General features: G+C 36.8%; 1 protein-coding gene across 1 annotated transcript in view; it reads right to left on the bottom strand.

Moving 5' to 3' along the window:
* The window catches only part of GSDME (gasdermin E), a gene marked incomplete in the record, with an annotated part of 55,552 nt that overhangs the window by 34,978 nt on the left and 12,780 nt on the right, over nucleotides 1–7,794 (bottom strand).

Genomic DNA, 7,794 nt, shown 5'->3' with positions numbered 1-7,794 from the left:
AACTCATTGTGTGTCTAGGTTTTTACCAAGATGTAATAAAATCTTTGAATAATATTTGGAAGATTTCAAAAATTCTGTAGAATGGCCTCAAAAGCCCCATTATTTAATGATTCAATGTGTTTTGTGCTCTAAGGTTTTGGGATGTGGCCAGGTGCAGACGCACTTGTAAATTAAATAGAGAATTTTGCAGTACACTCCGGAGAATACCTTTGTCTTTCTAGTTTACTAACTGCTATTAACAGATCTGTTCTTGAAAACTTAGCTTTTGATGCAGTAAAATTAATTTGGCTTAAAATAGAATAATGTAATTACCAATACTAAATTACTTTACAATGCTGAATTCCAGTTGGAAATGATTATTTATTAAAAGTGGAGCCTGGGGCAAATATTGTATTTATAATGTTTAAACCTCTAATATTGTTGCAGCAATGTAAATGTCAGCAATCTATCAGAAAGCCACAGTGCCATCTGGTGGGTAGAAATCACTTTACAGCTTCAGAGAAAATTATTATTGTAACAACCAATGAAGGTGTGATAGACTTTTAAGTGGTGAGAGTAAATTTACACCTTTTTGCAACAATCAGCCTAAGTATCTCAGTCTGGGCATCTCTACTAATGGCGGCACCCCCTAAATTATCATTGCATTTCCCATACGCTTCCCTTGTGTCAGTAGAGATACTAAACCCCTGGAATTTTATCAATTTACCAAAAACAAAATAAACCAATCCATGTAAATCTACTCTTAAGGAACTTTAAATACAGCACATGAAGGCTGAAATAAATAGTGCAAAGAAAAGGTTTTGTAAATCTAAAGAAAACACCTTAAATTGCTTACTACGCGATTATGTGCTGTGGGGACAGATGTACTAACAGAATGTTCATGTCCCTGTGCTTTACACAACAAAAGCAGAGCATAAATTTTGAACGAATTACCAATAAAAAAAAATCAATAGAAAATCGTAATCCAATTATTAGTTTAAAAGACTTGAAAGATACTTTGTAAACATTGAGGGACACTGGCAGCAAAGTGTTATCTACAATAATTTCACATTTCACATGAAAAATGTGCAAACGTTAGGAAGGTTGTGCGAGGTCACCATTTCCTAATTCTAGATAATATCAATTACCTTTCAATGTACCCCCTACCTCCTAAAAGGTGTAGAACATTTCAAACAATAAGTTTCTTATAGAATGTAACTAGCAATGTGTTCCTATTCCAAAATAGGCAGGAATGGAGATGGCATGCACTGTAGTGGGGGCCAATGGCACACATTGTACGGCTGCTTTTATTGCTGACATGTGCAGGTACCTGGTGCTATAATGCCAGCTTCTGTCTGTACCTGCGCATTGTGGGTTACAACAATATGGCAGCAGCTTCCGCATATGCATGGTAGAGACCTTTGAGATTGAGAGTTATTACACATTTTTCTGGCAGCATGTGTGCAAGAGTTAGGTTTTTATCATCACACACAATGGGTCTGATTTAATAAAGCTCTCCAAGACTGAAGAAGATAGACTTGCATAGGAGAACCTGGGTGATACAGTAAACCTGGAAAGGATCTAGTCCACATTTTCCAGCCAAACTCTATCTGCAAGGAGTTTGTATGTTCACCCTGTGTTTGCATGGGTTTCCTCCGGGTACTCCAGTTTACCTCCCACATCCCAAAAACATGCAGTTAGGTTAATTGACTTCCCCTCACAATTGACTTTAGCCTGTATTAATGAAATGACTATGGTAGGGACATTGGATTGGGAGCCTCTTTGAAGGACAGGTAGTGACATGACTATGGACTTTGTAATGCACTGCGTAGTATGTTGGCGCTTTAAAAATTTAAGTAAATAATAATAGTGAATGATTTTCAAGAAATTCATTCCAGGTTTGCTGGATGACCCAGGTTCAAGTATGATATTCTATGTTCCGGTCCTGCAGAGTTTTTAAAAATCGGGCCCAGTGTTTTACAAATGCCCTTTTGTCAGAAAATGGGGTGAATTTCTAATGATGGATTTATACAGCAACTGTCTGCCTACCACTGGTATAGAACCCTGACACCATTTAGGTAAAGCTTATACTGTTAGCCTATTTTCTCAGATTTTCCCTTAGAAGTTGGAATTCTGACTGCCACATTATTTTTTTCTTTTATCATCACACACAATGGGTCTGATTTAATAAAGCTCTCCAAGACTGAAGAAGATAGACTTGCATAGGAGAACCTGGGTGATATAGTAAACCTGGAAAGGATCTAGTCCACATTTTCCAGCCAAACTCTATCTGCAAGGAGTTTGTATGTTCACCCTGTGTTTGCGTGGGTTTCCTCCGGGTACTCCAGTTTACCTCCCACATCCCAAAAACATGCAGTTAGGTTAATTGGCTTCCCCTCGCAATTGACTTTAGCCTGTATTAATGAAATGACTATGGTAGGGACATTAGATTGGGAGCCTCTTTGAAGGACAGGTAGTGACATGACTATGGACTTGCGCTGTAATGCTTGTAATGCGCTGCGTAGTATGTTGGCGCTTTATAAATTTAAGTAAATAATAATAGTGAATGATTTTCAAGAAATTCATTCCAGGTTTGCTGGATGACCCAGGTTCAAGTATGATATTCTATGTTCCAGTCCTGCAGAGTTTTTAAAAATCGGGCCCAGTGTTTTACAAATGCCCTTTTGTCAGAAAATGGGGTGAATTTCTAATGATGGATTTATACAGCAACTGTCTGCCTACCACTGGTATAGAACCCTGACACCATTTAGGTAAAGCTTATACTGTTAGCCTATTTTCTCAGATTTTCCCTTAGAAGTTGGAATTCTGACTGCCACATTATTTTTTTCCATGGAAAGAAATGTAACACTTATTTTCTATTATTATTTTGACCCAAAAATCTGAAAGTTCAACTACAAATGAAGAAGGAAACTAAAATTCTATTTTACTTTCTGTATTCTTGTCTCATAGAACTATAGAATTATACTGCTCTGCGCTTTGTGTGTCTTATTTATTTTATGCAGCACTATGGATGATGACAGCACAACAATACAGTCTGCATACTCTGTATACTCCATTATATTGCATTACAGGACGATTACTCAATTGCAGAAGCACAAGGACAGTCAATGAAATCTAATTCCCTAGGATGCTGCAGTACAAGTGCAAAGTTCTGAAAGGAACTGAAAACAGTACTACTTCTATCCATTAAAGGAGGAATGTTAATAGGTTTACTAGGTATCTGTCTTGAAGATTCTGCCCTATTTTCTGTTGATTGAAACAGTCATTTTGTAAAATGTTTTTTGGTAATTGTGTTTAAAACATAAATATGTAATAACAGTTCAAGGAGCTAAAAAACTAAATGCAGAGTGCAATATTGTTATGATCCAATCACTATCCATTGTCTACTCATCTGACTCCCCCCTTCCTTGCCATTGCCTCTGTCGCTGTGCAAATGTGAAATAAAACTCAATTGTTTGGGATATAGGTCTGATATGCCCTACCTTGCTCCTGAAGAAGCACATTTTGATCTGCAAAACATGTTAAGGTAATTTTTGGGACATATGTGAGATAATAAGACTACCAAATAATTGATGTGTTTTTTTATTATGTATCAATGTCTTGTGTTTATGTTTTTTTTTTATTTCCTTTATGTTTATGAATTATTTAAAAAGGTCTACTGTTTTAAAATGCATTCTTAGGTTTGTTTATGGGACTAGTAACAGGTAACTTTCACACATTCAACATATAATTACAACATTTCTTTGATTACATATACATAAAAATTGTTTTAAAGATACATTGTAACATTGTACATTTATTCATTATATTGAAGCGAAGGTAAATTTTTGTCCTCAACGCGTTTCGCCATGAAACTTCTACAGAAGGACATAGAAAATTATACAAACTTTGAGCTTCATTAACGTTTTCCAAACAAGAATAAATTGTGGAATATATGTAGGAATGTGGTACCATAAATTAATCTTCCCCTCAATTTAAAATTTGACTTGTTGAAGTTTTAGTTTATGCCTTTAAAGTTCCTTAAATTATGACAAGAAGAGAAAAGTTCTCTTATTTTGGTACTACTACAAAAATGTTTTGCTGGTAGCTGGAGCACTTCTTGTTGCACTGTATATCAAGCAAGTCCATAATGTGACTGCAGTAGGCAGTCTTCTTAGTACGTAACTAATACTGCACCAAATGCCCATGCAAATGTCACATTGGGGGGGGAAGCTTGCTTAGCTTTGTGCAGGTAAACTTCCCTTAGAATTTTGGGGATATGTAGCGTGACAGATCAAACAATGGGGCAATGCAAGGAATGAACAGCCACCTTACTAAAAACACTTTCACAGTTCTGCCATACAACACAGCCTGGTGTAACTAGAAAACACCTGATCTTTCTCTGTTGCCGTTTCACTTCACCTACATGTCTCCTTCACATGCTGATCGGACAATTTTTTTATTAATGGGAACTTGAGTTACTTTCACAGCTTTACAGCTATCTATACCCCTAAACTGCTCCTCTACAATGGTAAACTGAGCACTATTATGCACATCAGCACCAGGTGAGACAATTTATACAGATGCCAGTGCTGTGTGAAAATAAGCCCTGTCATTTCTCACCCCTCCTCAGTGTGCTGTGCTACATATATAACATAGCCTTCCACAGCTACTAACATGTCCAAGCCTCTGGCAAACGCAAAGAACAGTTGCTAAAGGCATATGGCTTGTGCCTACACAATGAAAACAGACTAATATTTATACTGGGCATTTATCCAAAGCTGCAGTGTCCAAACATGTTAAAACTTCATTGTGACAAACATGTTACTAATGTCTCTTCAAAGCTGAGCTATCTAATGAAGCACAGAAGAGAATTACACTCAGCGCAGTTTGGCACAGTAACATAAGCTGCTAATAAATTAAAGGTGCAAGATATTAGATTTAGTGATTTAGGTTTAAATACAGGGATCTAATGCTTCTTTTGTGATGAATAAATTTAGTATTCAGATTTCTGCAAACTCTGGCACTCATGCAGCATATTAATGTGCTCAGGAGCCATACAGCTTAAGGAGCCAGCGGGCTCTGGTATGGAGCCAGGGAATATTTGCTTCCAAGATTAACCACGAAAAGGCTAAAAATATTAGATGCCAGATGTATTTTCACTAAAATGCTGTAAGGTATTGGCTATTGGCATTGTACAGCCCCATTCTTGGCTCACAGGTCAGAATCTTTTTATCAAACCCAACTACTAAACACGGGGGACTCGGGGACACGGGGGAATTTTATTCATTAAGCTTTTACAATTTCTAGCAAACAGGGACTTGTTCCATTTCAAACATTTGGCAGTTTTACATCAAATGTTTTTATTTATATAAGTTTTATTAAGAAGCATCCATAATTTATTAAATATAACAAACCTAATGTATATTGAATTGTATATCTTTGTTCCCAGAGCTATGGTAATGCAATTAGAAAAATCCTGATATTTCCCAAAATAAAATAACCATTTATGTGTCCCAAATATAGATACCACATAGATAAATGTTTCATAGAACATCATGGAGCTAAAGACACACAAGGCAAAGGTTGGATTGTTTAGATCTTTTTATAACCCTTATCCTACCCATGGATGTAAAGCATCTGTTCTCAACTTTTACATTAAAACCTAACTAAAGGAGGCAGGCAATAGCAGATGTGTATGAAAAGTAAAGACTGCCCTTCGATTACAGATCAAGGAGATCAGGTATGGGTAGATGGGCTAAACACTTCCCGAATGGAACACCTGATGACGCTTTGGTAGATTTGACAAGAGCATGGAACGCAGCTCCCTCCCCAATGTATAGAGAGGACACTGAAAGGTTTCCATTGCACATACATCTCTCCCCTCAGCTCCTATCTGACGGCGACTTGTATCTTCCCCCAGTGCTTGAAATGTGGAGCACCTGAGGCTGATCTATTCCACATGTTAGAGAACTGCCTTAAGATCAAACATTTCTGGAGGCTTGTAGTATCATATGCTTTGCGCTTTTTGGTAATCTATTTAATGCCAACCTGGGCAATCTTTGCAATTCTATCTTTACAGGGGACACATATTGCCAAAGGATGTTAGAAACTTTTGTCTATTATATCACTGGTGGCTAAAATGTCAATACTGCAAAAGTGTATAAGTCAGAACCCTCCCACCTTAGGTCTTTTCTTAGAAAAATTACAACATGTATTTCAAACAGACTGGATAAAAGCATTTTTGGATAAAGAACTGAAGGCTGACCCCTTCTTTGCAGTATGGGAGTCCTACATTGCAACCTTACCCTACAATTACCTTAGAATACGCATTGTATCCACATTTGATAAGACTTCTTGATATGCCTATTGGCTGTTATCTAATGACCCTCCAATTGAGATCTAATTCACCCGTTTTCCTGTAACCTTTCTCATAGTCACTTGTTCTTTCTGAAAAATAATCTCTGTAACCATTGTACCTCTTTAGTTTAAGTCTGTATAGTATTTTACAATTTTATGTATACAATTGTTTGTTTTTGTTTCCTTTATTTCCTCACAAGAAATACACAGTAAAAAAAAAAAAAAGCCCTAACTAAACCCAAAGTCAAAAAATCTGGATTACCAGTCTAGGTGAATATATTATAATTTTTTAAGGCATTTTAACAATCATAATCTTGCGAATAACACTTTCTGTCCTTGAGTGGCTCCTCCACTCTTCTTAAGGAGGGAACCATAGTTGCTACTCAGGTTCACCTTTAATAAATGAGGGTACTGTATGCGCAGCTGGGAGTTTAATTCTGCTATCTGCCGGGTATTGAGATGAAATATCCTCGTGCACGTGTGAGAGTTGCAATATACTGAAATAGTCAATCAAGATGACCAAGGACCCTGAAGTCAAAAAGTTCTTGGAATCGATGGAGACACACATAAAGTCTAGAAATTGCGGGTTATAATGTCGTCTACAGAAAGTTTTAAAAAATGGAAAATGTTGTCTAGATCAGGGTATAAATCCCGTTTACTACTATTAGGCCTCAGTTTTGCAGCAAAGCAGTACCAAGAGCAGGATCAATAATACAGAAGGGTGGCACCTGTGCCCCTCAATGAATTGCAAAAGAAGGGTTGTGTTAAATGCAAAAAGCCTATATACTTTTTGTCCATCTTTTTAGACACAGGAAGCATTTAACCTTAGGGTATCTAAAAAGAATTCCAATGAAAACACAGCAAAAAATACTAACAATCCTAAGAAAAACTGGTGACAGCTGGCAGCTTAAAACGCTGCATGAAGGACCTTACTACTAAATATGGCATCAGATGCAGCAGCAACATTTACCTGGAAGAACTAACTTGTGAACTAGGTAGCAGTGTTGCAAATCTGTTAAACATTTTCTTGATGCCGAAATGAACAAGAGGCATTTGCTGATCTAGTAGAGGGCAACCGGATAGTGGGACTTTGCACAATTTGTATAAAGTATTCCAAGCCAGAACACAGTAAAAAATGTTTTAATTACCAGAACATTGGTATTGCAGTTCTGTACTGCATCTAAATTACCAACAGCCAAATTGAAAACTTCCTCCATTCTGGTATTCCAATATTCTCTAATTACCTAAAAGTGAAAATATGTTTCTTAAACTAAAACAGCTGAATCACTAGTTTCCCTGCATTACTGTATGTTGGTGTTGAACAGGCCAAATTCACACAATTCAAGCCATGAAAAGCAATTTTCCTATAACAAAAGGAGGCAGTCAGCACATTTCCAATGAAGGTGACACAAATAGTTTTGTAATTATTTGCTGAAAAATTCTAATCAGCCGTTT

This window comes from Pyxicephalus adspersus, chromosome 5 (genome assembly GCF_032062135.1).
Source record: "Pyxicephalus adspersus chromosome 5, UCB_Pads_2.0, whole genome shotgun sequence".
NCBI classification, from domain to species: Eukaryota; Metazoa; Chordata; class Amphibia; order Anura; family Pyxicephalidae; genus Pyxicephalus; species Pyxicephalus adspersus.
This window is presented reverse-complemented; position numbering and strand designations above follow the sequence as displayed.